We start from the raw sequence: 21,766 nt of genomic DNA on the forward strand, positions 1-21,766 counted from the left end.
CTTTATCATCCCAGAACTTCCTCATAGCATTTTCACGTCTAAATTTCTGAGCTTGAAGTCTAAGAAGTTTAACAAAGGCCTTATCATGATATAAAATGTACCCAAGCCTTGGATACCAATGCACAAATAAGCAGGGCAGAAAAACTAAGATGACCACAGTGATGTGAGAGACACAGGTGAAGAGAACTTTGCATCTCCCCTCCAAGCTATGTCTCTAGGGAGGACAAGATGACCACATAGGAGACCAACAAGGGAAAATATTTTAATGGATAAATGAACCAATGATTGGCAGCAACAGAAACCAAGGATGTGAATTCCATTCAGACAAGTTTCAACAAAGGGTTAAGGCACACAAGAATGGTCTTTGACATTGAACCACAGACAGGCAGCCACACTGTGAAGATCTGTGTGGTTGCAAGTACAACCCTTCTGTTCCTATTACTTGAAAGAGGAAGCCACAACCCTGTCACTCATGATGGTTTCAGAGTCCAGGGCTTTGCAGATGGCCACATAGTGTTCATTGGCAACCACTATGGGTGGGAAGATCAGAGCAGCAAAAGATGCTCAGCAAAGACGTGAGTCCTGGACTTCCTGAAGGAGATGATTGCTTTCTTACAGCAGGTGTCAGTTGGTATTTCAGGTATCATAGATGAAGAACAGCACATGTCCACAAGGACAGAAACACAAGCAAGAACTGTAATTCCTGCTTTACCCAAATTTACAAAAGGTGACTTTTAACTGAAAACATCTTTTCATACCTGGGTCACAGTTTTAAAATCTAAAGACATAACTCCTCTAAAATGACCCTTCTTAAAAAGAATCTTGTGAGAAGGCAATGGCAAGCCACTCCAGTACTCTTGCCTAGAAAATCGCATGGAAGGAGGAGCCTGGTAGGCTGCAGTCCATGGGGTCGCTAAGAATCGGACACGACTGAGCGACTTCACTTTCACTTTTCACTTTCACACAACGGAGAAGGAAATGGCAACCCACTCCAGTGTTCTTGCCTGGAGAATCCCAGGGATGGCAGACCCTGATGGGCTACTGTCTATGGGGTCGCACAGAGGCGGACACAACTGAAGCGACTTAGCAGCAGCAGCAGCAAAAATAATTTTATTGACAATAACAACGGAATATTATTTTGTGAATAAACTATTTTAAATTTATTTTAACTTCATTTTAAACTCGGAGGAGGCAATGGAAACCCACTCCAGTACTCTTGCCTGAAAATCCTATGGACTAAGGAGCCTGGTAGGCTGCAGTCCATGGGGTCGCTAAGAGTCGAGCACGACTGAGCAACTTCACTTTCACTTTTCACTTCCATGCATTGGAGAAGGAAATGGCAGCCCACTCCAGTGTTCTTGCCTGGAGAATTCCAGGGACGAGAGAGCCTGGTGGGCTGCCGTCTATGGGGTGCACAGAGTTGGACACGACTGAAGTGACTTAGCAGCAGCAGCCTTTTAAACTATATTATTTATCTTATTTATATTCAATTTATTATTTTATTTGTAATAAATTGGAACAGAGATATACAAGCTTAGGCATACCTCTGAAAAAGAATAGTAATGAGGGACTGCTAGTCTCTTTACTCACCAAAATGTGTTATATATCATAGCAATTATATTATGTGCAAATCTGCACATGAATAAAGAGATCAATGAAAAAGGATAGAGTCTTGAATCAGATTCAAATACATTGGACTTCAGGATACAATAGTCAGGATTTTAAATCAATGGCAAAAATATATTTACGTGACCATTAAAAGAAACCTAAAATTTAGAGAAACAACTAAAAATTCAATCCATATTTACCTCCAATAGCAAAATTAATTCAATACAAATCAAAAGTTTCCATATGATATCAAAAATGTTTTAAAAATTAACATAGGCAAAACACTCTCCAACATACATCATAGCAGAATCCTCTATGATCCACCTCCCAGAATACTGGAAATAAAAGCAAAAATAAACAAATGGGGTCTAATTAAAATTAAAAGCTTCTGCACAACAAAACTATAAGCAAGGTGAAAAGACAGCATTTAGAACAGGAGAAAATAATAGCGAATGAAGCAACTGACAAACAACTAATCTCAAAAATACACAAGCAACTCCTGCAGCTCAATTCCAGAAAAATAAACGACCCAATCAAAAAATGGGCCAAAGAACTAAATAGACATTTCTCCAAAAAGACATACAGATGGCTAACAAACACATGAAAAGATGCTCAACATCACTCATTATCAGAGAAATGCAAATCAAAACCACAATGAGGTACCATTTCACGCCAGTCAGAATGGCTGCGATCCAAAAGTCTACAAGCAATAAATGCAGGAGACGGTGTGGAGAAAAGGGAACCCTCTTACACTGTTGGTGGGAATGCAAACTAGACAGCCACTATGGAGAACAGTGTGGAGATTCCTTAAAAAACTGGAAATAGAACAGACATACGACCCAGCAATCCCACTGCTGGGCATACACACGGAGGAAACCAGAACTGAAAGAGACATGTCTACCCCAATGTTCATCTCACCACTGTTTATAATAGCCAGGACATGGAAGCAACCTAGATGTCCATCAGCAGATGAATGGATAAGAAAGCTGTGGTACATATACACAATGGAGTATAACTCAGCCATTAAAAAGAATACATTTGAGTCAGTTCTAATGAGGTGGATGAAACTGGAGCCTATTATACAGAGTGAATTAAGCCAGAAAGAAAAACACCAATACAGTATACTAACACATATATATAGAATTTAGAAAGATGGTAACAATAACCCTGTATACGAGACAGCAAAAGAGACAATGATGTATAGAACAGTCTTTTGGACTCTGTGGGAGAGGGAGAGGGTGGGATGATTTGGGGAAATGGCATTGAAATACGTATAATATCATATATGAAACCAGTCGCCAGTCCAGGTTCAATGCGCGATGCTGGATGCTTGGGCCTGATGCACTGGGACGACCCAGAGGGATGGTGTGGGGAGGGAGGAGGAAGGAGGGTTCAGGATGGGAAACACATGTATACCTGTGGTGGATTCATTTCTATATTTGGCAAAACCAATACAATATTGTAAAGTTTAAAAATAAAATAAAATTTAAAAAAAATAATAACTTTAATCAGTTGTTATAAATATTTTTCAGGTACTGGTCTTGAAAATATGGACAAACGAATTCTCACTGACAGTAGACAAGACTGTAGTTGTTATACAACCTCCAGAAAAATAGTTTGTCAATAACTATCAATATCAACACTTTAAATGCATATGTTACCTGATCATTGATTCAAATATCAAATCAACAATTTTATGCCTTGGTATTCATATTTGCACATATTCCAAACCATATATTTATTTGAAAACTGCTTATCATAAAAAAGTTTAAAAGCACATGAAAAGGAATGGGCATATGAATTTTAATATAAATTTATAAGAAGTATTGTGAAACATGAGAAAAGTTAAGGGATATGTTTGAGCTGACATTGAAATAGCTTTAAGATGTGGCATAGTAAAAGCAAGTGTGATGTATATAGAAAAAGCAAATATGTATAAGGCAAATACACTGGCATTCACAAAGATTTTTAGTAGATGAAAATTAAGGGGAAAAAAATAGATTCTACCTCTTAGCATGAAGATTGGAAAATATTGAGAGAAAAGGGAGAAATTTGTTTGACACTTCACCCCATAATATTTGGTTTTATTTATGTTGTTTATTATTATCTGCTACTGCTACTACTGCTAAGTCACTTTAGTCGTGTTCGACTCTGTGTGACCCCATGGATGGCAGGCTACCAGGCTCCCCCGTCCCTGGGATTCTCCAGGCAAGAACACTGGAGTGGGTTGCCATTTCCTTCTCCAATGCATGACATAGAAAAGTGAAAGTGAAGTCGCTCAGTCATGTCTGACTCTTAGAGACCACATGGACTTCAGCCTACCAGGCTCCTCCATCCAGGGGATTTTCCAGGCAAGAGTTCTGCAGTGGGGTGCCATTGCCTTCTCCCTTATTATTATCTATTTTACTTCAATTTACTTATGAACACTAACAGTATTAAAGTAAAACATTTGTGTATAATGCAACTGAAATATACTAACAAAGGGGCCTATATACAATTAAATATTTTACATTGTAAAAATTAAAAAGTTTATGTAAATTAAGAGCAACTAAATAAAATTTATCTTGTCTCTGAAAAAGAGTAAAAAAGGTAAATGCATAAATTGACTAAAAATCAGTGTTACTCTATAATGCTTTCCCACTTAATCATTATTTATTATTAAGTCCTTACCATACAGGCATTACATATTTCTAGGTACCGTGATAAAGAAGTAACTATGAACCTTACATTCTAGTATGGAGGAAACTGTTATTAATAGCACAGCTGTATAATTAGAATCTTTAATCGCAATTATCACAAACTTTTTGAAGAGAGAGATATTTTCTTTTTAAAGAAAAAATTTTAAATCAGAATCAAATTTTAAAATGACTTCTGCATTCTAAGGAAATGGAACCTACTGTCAAATGGCTCCCTTCATGGTAGATGATGCACTTATTTATTATGAGATATGATGTTTCTTCTCCAGAGCTTCTTCATAGCATTAGTCAACTCAGAATTTCTTAGACTGTAGATAAATGGATTCAGCATGGGAGTTATGACTGTATAAAATACACTCACAGATTTGTCAATGGGGAATGTTTTAGCAGGTCTCACATACATGAAAATGCAGGGAACAAAGAAGCAGACAACCACAGTGATGTGGGAACCACAGGTCTGGAGGGCTTTCCGCCTCCCTTCCTGACTCAGGTTCTTCAGAGAGTGCAGGATGACTCCATAGGAGACGAGCAAGAGCAGAAACACTATAGTGCAGATCAGTCCTCCATTGGCCAGCACTAAGATGCCAGTGACATAGGTGTCAGTACAGACAAGTTCCAATAAGGGGTACATGTCACAAATATAGTGATCAATGACATTTGGGCCACAGAATGGGAGCCCATAAACAGTACTAAGTTGAATTACTGAGTGCAGAAAACCTCCAACCCAGGACAGCACCAGCAACACAACACACACCCTCTGCCTCATGATCACCAAGTAATGCAAGGGCTTACAGATGGCCACATAGCGGTCATAGGCCATCACCAGCAGAAGGAAAACCCCTGATCCAGCAAAAAGGTGCTCTGCAAACAGTTGGGTCATGCAAGATTCAAAGGATATGTTTTTTTCCCCAAATAACAACTCTGAAATCAATCTGGGAGTGATAGAAGTGGAGTAAGTGACATCCATACATGATAAGCTAGCAAGAAAAAAGTACATGGTGAGTTCAGGGTCTCACTGACAGCTATAGTCACTGTAATAAGAAGGGTGCCCACCAGAGTCAAAAGGTAGATGAACAGGAACAAAACAGAAAGCACTTTCTGCTCCTTTGGATTCTGTGTGAGGCCCAGAAGGACAAAGTAGGTTACATTATTTCTTGATTCCATCTAATCTGGACAGGAGCTGACTTCACATATTAAAGCAGTTTACCTAAGAAAAACAAGGAGGGAAACACTTAAAGGGGGAAAATGCTCAAATGTATAAGAATTTTTATTTATTTATTCATTCATTGGAAGAATGTAAATAGAACATCTATTTGTGTCTAATGTGTCATAGAAATTTTGATTACCAAGTGGAATAAGGCATAGTTGTTTTTTGTTTGTTGTTAACCTCAGTGATATGACACGGAACAACAACAACAAAAAATTCCTGACACGTGTATGAAGTTCCATTAAATTTGCACAGTGCTGAGGAGTCAGAATATAGGAGTACATCAAGTGAGTGTCACAGAAGTCTTTCAAGAGGAAGTAATGCTTCAGCTGAGTGTAAAAAACAATCAAAAGCATAAAGAAATAAAGCCATGAAAAGGTGCAGCATTTATAAAGACACAAAGTATAATACATGAAACACACTCAAGGTAATACACATAATCAGTGTGGGTAGATGAATGTGTGAATAGATGAATTCCTTATCCTAAATTGTCTCTAACCTCACTGACATTTCTTTGGTCTGTGTAGGTGGTTATTTCCCTTTTTTGACCAATAAATTAGACTGCAACAATAACAAGGTTATTTGCAACATCTCTAATTTTGAAATCCAAATCAATAGCAATTTAATATTTATAAAACATATCTTCTAAATTTTCCACAATAAACATGAGCATTTTCTAAATATAAAGAGCATTCCTTATTTATCTCATTAAATACTATAATTTTCATGTTAGTGTTCAGAAACAAAATTTCAGTGCTCTTTACTTAAATTTGTCACTTTCATGAAATTTAAATCGTACTAACTCTACTTTCAGAATATATCACAAAATTGATCATTCCGTACTTTTAATTTTTTCCTGTTCCACGGTAACAGCCTCCTGCTAAGTCTCTCCACATTTATATTGGCCTCAAAAGCTGGTTCTCCTGCTACAGCCCAAAATGTCCTTTTTAACCTTCTTCTGATAACATCACTCTACTTCTCCAAACTCCTACAGTATACTCCAATCACTCACTCATAGTTTAATATAACACATTTAATATTTACACTAGCAAGAACTATAATCTTTATTTCATAAGTGAAGAACCTAAGGTTCAGAATATCTAATTCATTTTCTCAAGTACACTTTTTTAAGTCATATACCTAGAATTGAATTTGTTTGATTGATTTTTTTTATTTTTTATGATGGATTTTAAAGTTATTTATTTTCCTATATAAGAAATAAGGTCTAACAACTGTGAGCTTGGTTCCCACTATTTAATGTTAGTCTTACCTTCTGGAGGCTTGTTCAGAACCTGAAGAATAACTTGAAGCTACTCATAAACACTTGGAATTATTTTTCATCCAGTTTGACAAAGAGGACAAAAAGCCACTTTATTACTTAAGCATATAGTTTATTTGACTGTCCATCCATTTGCTTCATGGAGTCTTCTGATTATTCAGGTCATTTTAAGTGCAGTGTAGATTATTTGAAAGCAATTCCACGGTGCACACACTGAAAAACAAGTTTATTGCTTTAGGAAATATATCAAAATGTCCAGCATATACTACAATACATAGACAAAATCAACTAGTTATTTGGCAGGGAAATTGTTCACAAGTAACTTCTTTCTTCCTAACTTCAAAAATATAAATAACCTTTGACTGTCCACTTCTTTTCACTCTGTCATATTAACATGACCAAACTAGTTGAGATTTTGAAAGACATTCCTGTGATTCTTTATAAGTCATGCTATAAGTCTAAGAATGGGCCTTCTTAAAATTTTATGGCAGTTACTAAGCGAATAGCATCTTCTTCCTTTCAGGGGTGAAAATCACAGGCTATTTCATCCCTTCCAGCTGCAATTATTACTGGGTCTTGGAATGTGTCCAAGGCTGATTCTTGTGTAATTAATTCACTGGGATTTTCCATAAAGTTTTTAAAGAACATCCATAGGGACTCCATCGAAAAAGCAAGAGAGTTCCAGCGAAATATCTATTTCTGCTTTATTGACTATGCCAAAGCCTTTGACTGTGTGGATAACAATAAACTGGGGATAATTCTGAAAGAGATGGGAATATCAGACCACCTGACTTGCCTCTTGAGAAATATATATGCATGTCAGGAAGCAACAGTTAGAACTGGATATAGAATATAGAACAACAGACTGGTTCCAAACAGGAAAAGGAGAATGTCGAGGCTGTATATTGTCACTCTGCTTATTTAACTTATATGCAGAGTACATCATGAGAAATGCTGGGCTGGAAGAAGCACAAGCTGGAATCAAGATTGTCAAGAGAAATATCTATAACCTCAGATATGCAGATGACAGCACCCTTATGGCAGAAAGTGAAGAAGAACTGAAGAGCCTCTTGATGAAAGTGAAAGAGGAGAGTGAAAAAGTTGGCTTAAAGTTCAACATTCAGAAAACTAAGACTATGGCATCTGGTCCCATCAGTTCATGGCAAATAGATGGGGAAACAGTGGAAACAGTGTCAGACTTTATTTTGGGGGCTCCAAAATTACTGCAGATGATGATTGCAGCCATGAAATTAAAAGACACTTACTCCTTGGAAGAAAAGTTATGACCAACCTAGACAGCATATTAAAAAGCAAAGACATGACTTTGTCAACAGAGGTCCGTCTAGTCAAGGCTATGGTTTTTCCAGTAGTCGTGTACGGATGTGAGAGTTGGACTATAAAGAATGCTGAGCACCGAAGAATTGATGCTTTTGAATTGTGGTGTTGTGGAAGACTCTTGAGAGTCCCTTGGACTGCATGGAGATCCAACCAGTCCATCCTAAAGGAGATCGGTCCTGGGTGTTCCCTGGAAGGACTGATGTTGAAGCTGAAACTCCAGTCCTTTGGCCACCTGATGCGAAGAGCTGACTCATTTGAAAAGACCCTGATGCTGGGAAAGATTGAGAACAGGAGGAGCAGGGGATGACAGAGCATGAGATGGCTGGATGGCATCACCAACTCGACAGACATGGGTTTGGGTGGACTCTGGGAGTTGGTGATGGACAGGGAGGCCTGGCGTGCTGCAGTTCATGGGGTCACCAGGAGTCGGACACGACTGAGTGACTGAATGGAACTGAACTGATAGGGGCTTTCCTGGTGACTCAGTGACGAAGAATTCACTTGCCAATGCATAAGATGCAAGTTTGTCCCCTAGTTTGGTTTATGATATGAACATGAACTATAGCATGATAGCCACCGTGTCTGGCTTTAGATACACCTGGATTTAAGACATAAATATGTCAATCTAATGACAAAACTAAATTAAAATTTCTATTTTTTAATAATTTTATTTTTAATTTATTTATTACTTCAATTGGAGGACGATAGCCTCTGCTGCATACTTGTGTCCCCTCCCTCCTGAACCTCCACCCTCTCGCCTCCCATCCCACCCCTCCAGGTTGGCACAGAACGCTGGCTTGGGTGCCCTGTGTCTTACATCAAACTCCCTCTGGTTGTCTGTTTTATACATGGTAAGGTGTGTGTTTCAATGCTACTCTCTCAAATCATCCCACTCTCTCCTTCTTCCACTGAGTCCAAACAGCTGTTCTTTATGCCTGTCTCTTTTGCTGCCCTTCACATAGGATCATCAGTACTATCTTTCTAAATTCCATATATACACTTTAATACACAATATATATTTCTGACTTACTTCACATTTATAATAGGCTCTAGCTTAATCCACCTCATTAGAACTGACTTAAATGCATTCTTTTTTATAACTGAGTAATTATTCCATTGGATATGTATACTACAACGTTCTTATCCATTCATCTGCCAATTAACATCTAGGAATCCAATGACATAATTGCTAAATTAAAATTTCTATTTTTTAATATTCAATATTTATTTTATATTGGATTATAGCTGACTAACATTAGCTTCAGGTGTTCAGCAAAGTGAGTGAGTTGTACATATACACGTACCTAATATTTTTCAAATTCTTTTCCCATTTAGGTTATTATAGGATGTTGAATAGAGTTCCCTGTGCTATATATGGTAGATCCTTGTTGGTTATCAATTTTAAATATACTAGGGTGTATTGTCAATACCCAAGTATTATATAATCAACTCAATCAACATTGAGTATCTACCATAGGCCAGGCTTTGTTCTAAGTACTCAGGATTCATCAATAAACAAAGCAGACCTGAAATAAGTTTGGAGTCTGAAAATCAGATTTTAGGTGCAAGAGAGCAAACATTTTTGAAGTATTTTGTGCTCCTCCAGACTAGCTCAGATTGCCTGGTTATTCAGGGGAGGAGGGCATTTTATAATATGAAACTTCCTCCCTACAAAGCAGTGGGAACATACACCCAGATTACACACCACAGATTGGACTTTGACTCCACTCTGCAGAGACACCAAAGTGACTGATGAAACACTGAGTGGGGTGGGTTTACCCTCAGAGTGACAGGGACTAAATTATGCTACATGGAAACGTGATGACTTAACTAGAAACTGAAATAGAAACTGCAATGAGTCATAGTAAAATAAACATTTGCATTTCAAAAAATCTTTAGAACTGTACTATAACAAACTTTTTTTCAATATTCCATGCCTACGTTGTTGTCTGTCCATTATTCTGTTTTGTGTGGCTTTTTTATGTGTGTGGCTGTGTGGTGTACCTTGTGGGATTCTAGTTTTTCTACCAGAGGCTGAACATAGGCCCTTGGCAATGAAAATGTGTAGTCCCAACCTCTGGACTGGCAGGGAATTTCCAAATCCTAACTAATTCTGACAGTAAATAAATGTTAACTACCAACTGGGAAATACATAAACCTAAATATATTTTTATAATGGTAAATCACTCTCTACCTGGAACTTGCCTCTGTGTGGCTATATGTCAAAAACAGCATGCTTTTGTTAAGTAGTGTACAGTTGTCTTCAATCATAAAAGTTTATTTTCTCATATAGAGCAGTGGAATAAAATAGAAAGCCCAGAGATAAATCCACACACCTATGGACACATTATCTTTGACAAAAGAGGCAAGACTATGCGATGGAGAAAAGACAATCACTTTAACAAGTGGTGCTGGGAAAACTGGTCAACCTCTTGTAAAAGAATGAAACTAGAACACTTTCTAACACCATGCAAAAAAATAAACTCAAAATGGATTAAAGATCTAAATGTAAGACCAGAAACTATAAGACTCCTAGACGAAAACATAGGCAAAACACTCTCTGACATAAATCACAGCAGGATCCTCTATGACCCACCTCCCAGAGTAATGGAAATAAAGGCAAAAATTAACAAATGGGACCTAACTAAACTTAAAAGCTTTTGCACAATGAAGGAAACTATAAGCAAGGTAAAAGGACAGCCTTCAGAATGGGAAAAAATTAATAGCAAATGAAGCAACTGACAAACAACTAATCTCAAAAACATACAAGCATTTCATGCAGCTCCATACCAGAAAAATAAATGGCCCTATCAAAAAATGGGCCAAAGAACTAAGCAGACGTTTCTCCAAAGAAGACATACAGATGGCTAACAAACACATGAAAAGATGTTCAGCATCACTATTGCCAGAGAAATGCAAATCAAAACCACAATGAGGTACCATTTCACACCAGTCATAATAGCTGCTATCAAAATGTCTACAAACAATAAATGCTGGAGAGGGTGTGGAGAAAAGTGAACCCTCTTACACTGTTGGTGGGAATGCCAACTAGTAGAGCCACTATGGAGAACAGTGTGGAGATTCCTTACAAAACTCGAAATAGAACTGCCATATGACCCAGCAACCCCACGGCCGGGCATACACACCGAGGAAATCAGAATTGAAAGAGACACATATACATCAAGATTCATCACAGCACTGTTTACAATAGCTAGGACATAGAAGCAACCTAGATGTCCATTGGCAGACAAATGGATAAGAAAGCCGTGGTACATATACACAATGGAATATTACTCAGCTATGAAAAAGAATGCATTTGAATCAGTTCTAATGAGGGTGGATGAAACTGGAGGCTAATATACAGAGTGAAGTAAGCCAGAAAGAAAAACACTAATACAAGATATATATATATAGATATATATATATATATATATATATGGAATTTCGAAAGATGGTAACAATGACCCTATATGCAAGACAGCAAAAGAGACACAGATGTAAAGAACAGACTTTTGGACTCTGTGAGACAAGGTGAGGGTGGGATGATTTGAGAGAATTGCATTGAAACATGTACATTACCATATGTGAAATAGATCACCAGTCCAGTGCCGATGCATGAGACAGGGTGCTCAGGGCTGGTGCCCTGGGAGAACCCCGAGGGATGGGATGGGAAGGGAGGTGGCAGCAGGGTTCAGGATGGGGAACACATGTACACCCTTGGCTGATTCGTGTCAAGGTATGGCAAAAACCACTACTATATTGTATAGTAATTTACTATATTGTAAAGTAATTAGCTATCAATTAAAATAAATAAATATATTAAAAATAAAATAAAAATTGTATTTTCTCTTTTCCATTTTAAAGACAAACTCACTTTTTATTGTTATGATTATTTCCCAAAGACACTTTATCATCCCAGAACTTCCTCATAGCATTTTCATGTCTAAATTTCTGAGCTTGAAGTCTAAGAAGTTTAACAAAGGCCTTATCATGATATAAAATGTACCCAAGCCTTGGATACAAATGCACAAATAAGCAGGGCAGAAAAACTAAGATGACCACAGTGATGTGAGAGACACAGGTGAAGAGAACTTTGCATCTCCCCTCCAAGCTATGTCTCTAGGGAGGACAAGATGACCACATAGGAGACCAACAAGGGAAAATATTTTAATGGATAAATGAACCAATGATTGGCAGCAACAGAGACCAAGGATGTGAATTCCATGCAGACAAGTTTCAACAAAGGGTTAAGGCACACAAGAATGGTCTTTGACATTGAACCACAGACAGGTAGCCACACTATGAAGATCTGTGTGGTTGCAAGTACAACCCTTCTGTTCCTATTACTTGAAAGAGAAAGCCACATCCCTGTCACTCATGATGGTTTCAGAGTCCAGGGCTTTGCAGATGGCCACATAGTGTTCATTGGCAACCACTATGGGTGGGAAGATCAGAGCAGCAAAAATGCTCAGCAAAGAAGTGAGTCCTGGACTTCCTGAAGGAGATGATTGTTTTCTTACAGCAGGTGTCAGTTGGTATTTCAGAGTCATAGATGAAGAACAGCAGATGTCCACAAGGACAGAAACACAAGCAGGAACTGTAATTCCTGCTTTACCCAAATTTACAAAAGGTGACTTTTAACTGAAAACATCTTTTCATACCTGAAAGTGAACTCGCTCAGTCGTGTCCAGCTCTTAGAGACCCCATGGACTGCAGCCCACCAGGCTCCTCCATCCATGGGATTTTCCAAGCAAGAGTACTGGAGTGGGGTGCCATAGCCTTCTCCGTACCTTCTTCATAACTGAGTCAAGTTTAAAACTCTAAAGACATCAACTCCTCTAAAATGACTGTTCTTAAAATGAATCTTATTGAAAATAATAACTGAATATTATTTTGTGACTAAACTATTTTAAATTTATTTTAACTTCATTTTAAACTTGGAGGAGGCAATGGCAACCCACTCCAGTACTCTTGCCTGGAAAAATCCCATGGACCAGGAACCTGGTAGGCTGCAGTCCATGGAGTCGCTAGGAGTCAGACACGACTAAGTGACTTCACTTTCACTTCTCACTTTCATGCATTGAAGAAGGGAATGGCAACCCACTCCAGTGTTCTTGCCTGGAGAATCCCAGAGAAGGGGAAGCCTGGTGGGCTGCCGTCTAGGGGGTGGCACAGAGTCGGACACGACCGAAGCAACTTAGTAGCAGCAGCATTTTAAACTATATTATTTATTTTATTTATATTCAATTTATTATTTTATTTGCAATGATTTGGAACAGAGATATACAAGCCTAGGCATACCTCTGAGAAAGTATAGTAACAAGGGACTGCTAGTCTCTTTACTTATCAAAATCTGTAATATATGATAGCAATTATATTATGTGCCAATCTGCACATGAATAAAGAGATCAATGAAAAAGAATAGAGTCTTGAATTAGATCCAAATACATTGGACTTCAGGACACAATAGTCAGGATTTTAAGTCAATGGCAGTTCTATTTCCAGTTTTTTAAGGAATCTCCACACTGTTCTCCATAGTGGCTGTACTAGTTTGCATTCCCACCAACAGTGTAAGAGGGTTCCCTTTTCTCCACACCCTCTCCAGCATTTATTGCTTGTAGACTTTTGGAATGCAGCCATTCTGACTGGCGTGAAATGTACCTCATTGTGGTTTTGATTTGCATTTCTCTGATAATGAGTGATGTTGAGCATCTTTTCATGTGTTTGTTAGCCATCTGTATGTCTTCTTTGGAGAAATGTCTATTTAGTTCTTTGGCCCATTTTTTGATTGGGTCTTTTATTTTTCTGGAATTGAGCTGTAGGAGTTGCTTGTATATTTTGAGATTAGTTGTTTGTCAGTTGCTTCATTTGCTATTATTTTTTCCTATTCTGAAGGCTGCCTTTTCACCTTGCTTATAGTTTGCTTTGATGTGCAGAAGCTTTTAAGTTTAATTAGGTCCCATTTGTTTATTTTTGCTTTTATTTCCAATATTCTGGGAGGTGGGTCATAGAGGATCCTGCTGTGATTTATGTCAGAGGGTGTTTTGCCTATGTTCTCCTCTAAGAGTTTTATAGTTTCTGGTCTTATGTTTAGATCTTTAATCCATTTTGAGTTTATTTTGGTATATGGTGTTAGAAAGTGTTCTAGTTTCATTCTTTTACAAGTGGTTGACCAGTTTTCCCAGCACCACTTGTTAAAGAGGTTGTCTTTTCTTTTACAATCCATAAAGATTGTCTTTTCTTATACAATCTATAAAGATTGTATATTCTTGCCTCCTTTGTCAAAGATAAGGTGTCCATAAATGCGTGGATTTTATCTCTGGGCTTTCTATTTTGTTCCATTGATCTATATTTCTGTCTCTGTGCCAGTACCATATTGTCTTGATGACTGTGGCTTTGTAATAGAGACTGAAGTCAGGCAGGTTGATTCCTCCAGTTCCATTCTTCTTTCTCAAGATTGCTTTGGCTATTCAAGGTTTTTGTATTTCCATACAAATTGTGAAATTATTTGTTCTAGCTCTGTGAAAAATACCCTTGGTAGCTTGATAGGGATTACATTGAATCTACAGATTGCTTTGGGTAGTATACTCATTTTCACTATATTGAAATTCATTTCCAATCCATGAACATGGTATATTACTCCATCTATTAGTGTCCTCTTTGTTTTCTTTCACCAGTGTTTTATAGTTTTCTATATAGAGCTCTTTAGTTTCTTTAGGTAGATATATTCCTAAGTAGTTTATCCTTTTCATTGCAATGGTGAATGGAATTGTTTCCTTAATTTCTCTTTCTATTTTCTCATTATTAGTGTATAGGAATGCAAGGGATTTCTGTGTGTTGATTTTATATCCTGCAACTTTACTATATTCATTGATTAGCTCTAGTGATTTTCTGGTGGAGTCTTTAGGGTTTTCTATGTAGAGGATCATGTCATCTGCAAACAGTGAGAGTTTTACTTCTTCTTTTCCAATCTGGATTCCTTTTATTTCTTTTTCTGTTCCTGCCTTATGACCCAGCAATCCCACTGCTGGGCATACACACCAAGGAAACCAGAACTGAAAGAGACACGTGTACCCCAATGTTCACCGCAGCACTGTTTATAATAGCCAGGACATGGAAGCAACCTAGATGTCCATCAGCAGATGAATGGATAAGAAAGCTGTGGTACATATACACAATGGAGTATTACTCAGCCATTAAAAAGAATACATTTAAATCAGTTCTAATGAGGTGGATGAAACTGGAGCTGATTATACAGAGTGAAGTAAGCCAGAAAGAAAAACACCAATACAGTATACTAACGTATATATATGGAATTTAGAAAGATGGTAATGATAACCCTGTATACAAGACAGCAAAAAAGACACAGATGTATAGAACAGTCTTTTGGACTCTGTGGGAGAGGGAGAGGGTGGGATGATTTGGGAGAATGGCATTGAAACATATAATACCATATAAGAAACGAATCACCAGTCCAGGTTCGATGCAGGATACAGGATGCTTGGGGCTGGTGCACTGTTTGACCCAGAGGGATGGTGCAGGGAGGGAGGTGGGAGAGGGGTTCAGGATGGGAAGCATGTGTACACCTGTGGAGGATTCATGTTGATGTATGGCAAAACCAATATAATATTGTAAAGAAATTAACCTCCAATTAAAAAAATAAATTTAAATTTTAAAAATAATTTTTAAAAATCAATGGCAAAAAGATCTTTGCATGACCATTTGAAAGAAACCCAAAATTTAGAGAAACAACTAAAAATTCAATCCATATTTATCTCCTATAGAAAAATTAATCAAGACAAATCAAAAGTTTCCATATGATATCAAAAATGTTTTAAAAATTAAATACTAAAAAAGAATTGAAAAATTGTCACAAGTGAAATGAAAAAATTCTTCATAAGCAATATACAAAAAACCTGAATATAAAGTATAAAAATATTACATGCAAAAAGCACTCCACATTGGATAAAAATTTAAGAACATATAACCAAAAAATATTAATTATATATACAATGTAAAAGAGATCATTTCTTTAATATATAATCTCATAAAAATCAAAAATTGAATGCAATAAAGAAATACATATAACATATCCACCAAAAAATAAATACAACACAAGTTAAATGTATTGAATGATGCCCAGCTAAATTATATCAAAGGGGTAGCAAAGTATAAAAATAACTTTAATCAGTTGTTATAAATATTTATTAGGTACTGGTCTTGAATATATGGACAAATGAATTCTCACTGACAGTGGACAAGACTGTAGTTGTTACACAACCTCCAGAAAAATAGTTTGTCAATAACTATCAATATCAACACTTTAAATGCATATGTTACCTGGTCATTGATTCAAATATCAAATCAACAATTTTATGCCTAGGAAATCATATTTGCACATAGTCAAAAACATATACTTATTTGAAAACTGTCATAAAAAAGTTTAAAAGCACATGAAAAGAAATGGGCATATGAATTTTAATATAAATTTATAAGAAGTATTGTGAAACATGAGAAAAGTTAAGGGATATGTTTGAGCTGGCATTGAAATAGCTTTAAGATGTGGCATAGTAAAAGCAAGTGTGATATATATAGAAAAAGCAAATATATATAGGGCAAATACACTGGCATTTGCAAAGATTTTTACTAGATGAAAATTAAGAAAAAAAATTAGATTCTACCTCTTAGCATGAAGATTGGAAAATATTGAGAGAAAAGGGAGAAATTTGTTTGACACTTCACCCCATATTATTTGGTTTTATTTGTGTTGTTTATTATTATCTATTTTGCTTCAATTTTCTTGTGAACACTAACAGTATTAAAGTAAAAATTTTGTGAATAATGCAACTGAAATATACTAACAAAGGGACTTATATAGAATTGAATATTTTACATTGTAAAAATTAAAAAGTTTACTTAAATTACAAGAAACTAAATAAAAATTACTGTCTCTGAAAAAGAGTAAAAAAGCTAAATGCATAAAATGAATAAAAATCAGTGTTACTATATAATAGTTTTCCCACTTAATCATTATTTATTATTAACTCCTTACCATACAGGCATTATACATTTCCAGGTACAGTGATAAAGAAGTAATTATGGACCTTACATCCTAGTATGGATGAAAGTGTTATTAATAGCACAGGTGTATAATTGTAATCTTTAATCACAATTATCTTAATATCTTTGAAGACAGAGAAATTTTCTTTTTAAAGAAAAATTTTTTAATCAGAATCAAATTTTAAAATGATTTCTGCAATGGAACCTGCTGTCAAATGGCTCCCTTCATGGTAGATGATGCACTTATTTATTATGAGATATGATGTTTCTTCTCCAGAGCTTCTTCATAGCATTAGTCAACTCAGAATTTCTTAGACTCTAGATAAATGGGTTCAGCATGGGGCTTATGACTGTACAAAACACACTCACAGATTTGTCTATGGGGAATGTTTTAGCAGGTCTTGCATACATGAAAATACAGGGAACAAAGAAGCAGACAACCACAGTGATGTGGGAACCACAGGTCTGCAGGGCTTTCCGCCTCCCTTCCTGACTCAGGTTCTTCAGAAAGTGCAGGATGACTCCATAGGAGACGAGCAAGAGCAGAAACACTATAGTGCAGATCAGTCCTCCATTGGCCAGCACTAAGATGCCAGTGACATAGGTGTCAGTGCAGACGAGTTCCAATAAGGGGTACATGTCACACATATAGTGATCAATGATATTGGGGCCACAGAATGGGAGCCAATAAATAGTGCTAAGTTGAATAATTGAGTGCAGAAAACCTCCAACCCAGGACAGCACCAGCAACACAACACACACTCTCTGCCTCATGATCACCAAGTAATGCAAGGGCTTACAGATGGCCACAAAGTGGTCATAGGCCATCACCAGCAGAAGGATGATCTCTGAACCACCTAAAAAGTGCTCTGTAAACAGCTGGGTCATGCAAGATTCAAAGGATGTGTTTTTTCCCCCAAATAACAGCTCTGAAATCAATCTGGGGGTGATAGAAGTGGAGTAAGTGACATCCATACAGGATAAGCTAGCAAGAAAAACGTACATGGTGAGTTCAGGGTCTCACTGACAGCTATAGTCACTATAATAAGAAGGTCGCCCACCAGAGTCAAAAGGTAGATGAACAGGAACAAAAGAGAAAGCACTTTCTGCTCCTTTGGATTCTGTGTGAGGCCCAGAAGGACAAAGTAGGTTACATTATTTCTTGATTCCATCTGATCCAGACAGGAGCTGACTTCACATATTAAAGCAGTTTACCTAAGAAAAACAAGGAGGGGAACACTTAAAGGTAAAAAGGTGCTCAAATGTATAAAAATAACTTTTAATTTATCCATTCATTGGAAGAACATGTATTTGTGTCTAATGTGTCATAGACATTTTGATTACCAAATTGAATAAGGCATAGTTTTTTTGTTTTCTGTTTTTTGTTTGTTTGTTTGTTTTAACCTCAGTGATATCACACAGAATGAAAAAGCAAGCAATTCCAGACACATGTATTAAGTTCCATTAAATTCACACAGTGCTGAAGAGTCATAATATAGGAATATATCAAATGAGTATCACAGAAGACTTTCAAGAGGAAGCAGTACTTGAGCTGAGTGTATAAAATAATTGAAAGTATAAAGAAATAGGAAGAGAAAGCCATGAAAAGGTGCAGCATTTATAGACACAAAGTATAATATATGAGACACACTTAAGGTAATACACGTAATCAATGGGTAGATGAATGTGTGAAAAGAAGATCCTTGTCCTGAATTGTCTCTAACCTCACTGACACGTCTTAGGTCTTTAGGTGCATATTTCCCTTTTCTGACCAATAAGTTAGACTGCAGCAGTCTAATTTTGCATCTCCAACCCCTAAATTTCAAACGTTTATTTGCAAGATCTCTAATTTTGATATCAAATCGAATAGCAATTTACTATTTGTAAAACTAACTTCTGAATTTTCCACAATAAACATGAGCGTTTTCTAAACAAAATTTAAAGAGGCATTCCTTATTTATCTCATTAAATACTATAATTTTCCATGTTATTGTTCAGAGACAAAATTTTAGTGTTCTTTACTCATTTGTTACTCTCATAAAATTTAAATAAATCCTACTAACTCTACTTTCAAAATATATCACAGATTTGATCATTCCCTACTTAATTTCTTCCAGGTCCACCATAATAGCCTCCTACTACGTCTCTTCACATTGATATCGGCCTCAAAAGCTGGTTCTCCTAAAGCAGCCCAAACTGTCCTTTTTAATCTTATTCTGATAGCATCACTCTACTTCTCCAAACTCCTACAGTATATTCCAATAACTCACTCATAGTTTGATGCAACCCACTTAATATTTACAGTAGAAAGAACTGTAATCCTTGTTTCAGAAGTGAAGAAATTAAGGCTCAGAATACCTAATTCATTTTCTCAAGTACACATTTTTAAGTCATATACCTAGAATTGAATCTAAATTTGATTTACACTAAGTAATTTACTCTCTCATATAACAAAGAAAGTCTCACAACTATGAGCCTGGTTCCCAGTACTTAATATCAGTCTTACCTTCTGGACGCTTGTTCAGAACCTGAAGAATAACTTGAAGTTACTTATAAACACTTGGAATTATTTTTCATCCAGTTTGACAAAGAGGGCAAAAGGCCACCTTATGACTTGAGCATATAGTTTATTTGACTGTCTGTCCATTTGCTTCATGGAGTCTTCTGATTATTCAGATTTTTATGTGCAGTGTAGATTATTTGAAAGGAATACCATGGTGCACACACTGAAAAACACGTTTATTGCATTAGGAAATATATTGAAATGCCAAGCAAATCCTACATATACATAGGAGAAATTAACTAGTTATTTGGCAGGGAAATTTTTCACAAGCAACTTCTTTCCTACTAACTGCAAAAAGAAAAATAGCATTTGACTGTTCAGTTCTTTTCACTCTGTCATATTAACATAACTAGACTTGTTGACTGAAATTTTGAAAGACATTCCCATGATACTTTTTAAATCATGCTATAAGTCTAAGAATGGACCTCCTGAAATTGTTATGCCAGGTACTAAGCAAATAGCATGTTCTTTCTATTAGGGGTGAAGATCGTGGGCTATTTCATCCCTTCCAGCTGCAATTATCACTGAATCTTGGAATGTGTCCAAGGCTAATTCTTGTTTAATTAATTCACTGGGATTTTCCACAAAGGTTTTAAGGAACATCTGTAGGGGCTTTCCTGATGGCTCAGTGGTAAAGAATTCACTTGCCAATGCATAAGATGCAGGTTTGAGCCCTGGGTTGGGAAGATCCCTTGGAAAAGGAAATAGCAAACCATTCCAGTATCCTTGCCTGGGAAATCTCATGGACAGAGGAGCCTGGCAAGCTACAGTCCGTGGGGTGGCAAAAGAATTGGACATGACCTAGGAACTAAACAACAATGAAAAATATGTGAAGATATTACTAGGGCAAATCACATAATTAATATTAGAAAGGTATAACATGCAAAAAAAGTAGCTTTAGAATCATTATGAGGCTGCTGCCAATGAGATAAAATATAGATGCACTCATTTTGATATACTGGACTTATTAATATATTCTCCCCTGCCATAAAAAGAATATCTTTCCTGTTATTCAATACTAGATTTAATCACCTTATAATTTGGTTCAGTTCAGTCAGTTCAGTTCAGTCGCTCAGTCGTGTCCAACTCTTTACAACCCCATGAATTGCAGCACGCCAGGCCTCCCTGTCCATCACCAACTCCCAGAGTTCACTCAAACTCACGTCCATCGAGTCGGTGATGCCATCCAGCCATTTCATCCTCTGTCGTTCCCTTTAAATAAATAAAACTATACTAAAAATAAAATTAAATGTTTTATTTTTTTTCAAAATGTTTTGTTTTATTTTATTATTAATATAAATTCATTTATTTTAATTGGAGGCTAATTACTTTACAATATTGTATTGGTTTTGCCATACATCAACATGAATCTGCCACGGGTGTACACGTGTTCCCCATCCTGAACCCCCCTCCCACCTCCCTCCCCATACCATCCCTCTGGGCCATCCCAGTGCACCAGCCCCAAGCATCCTGTATCATGCATCGAGCCTGGACTGGCGATTCATTTCATATATGATATTATACATGTTTCAATGCCATTCTCCCAAATCATCCCACCCTCTCCCTCTCCCACAGAGTCCAAAAGACTGTTCTATACATCTGTGTCTCTTTTGCTGTCTCGCATACAGGGTTATCATTACCATCTTTCTAAATTCCATATATATGTGTTAGTATACTGTATTGGTGTTTTTCTTTCTGGCAGTTTTAGATGTAACAACTAATGATTTATCCAATTTTTAGTTGTTTTTAAAAGTTAGGGCATATCTTTTATGCCAGCAACTGTGCTATGAGCTAGGACACAGCACTTAATAAAACCAGAGGGAAAATCACGTAAAAAAAATTTTTTTCCTGCATGGATATTATAATAGGTCAGACAATAAAGAAGGAGACATTTAATAAAGTAGTTATAGTCTTAATCAGGGCTTATAAGGTAAGAAATAGAATAATGAGACAGAAGAGAAGAGGGAGAATTCTACTGTGGATAATATAATCAAAGAAGACCCTTAAAAGGTTAT

General features: G+C 36.7%; 2 pseudogenes; both read right to left on the reverse strand.

The window, feature by feature from the left end:
- Positions 1 to 4,539: 4,539 nt before the first annotated feature.
- On the reverse strand, positions 4,540 to 5,505 carry LOC112579436 (annotated as a pseudogene).
- Positions 5,506 to 17,431: 11,926 nt separating this feature from the next.
- Positions 17,432 to 18,360, reverse strand: LOC102414444 (annotated as a pseudogene).
- Positions 18,361 to 21,766: the final 3,406 nt, after the last annotated feature.

This window comes from Bubalus bubalis, chromosome 16 (assembly GCF_019923935.1).
Source record: "Bubalus bubalis isolate 160015118507 breed Murrah chromosome 16, NDDB_SH_1, whole genome shotgun sequence".
In the NCBI taxonomy this organism is placed as follows: Eukaryota; Metazoa; Chordata; class Mammalia; order Artiodactyla; family Bovidae; genus Bubalus; species Bubalus bubalis.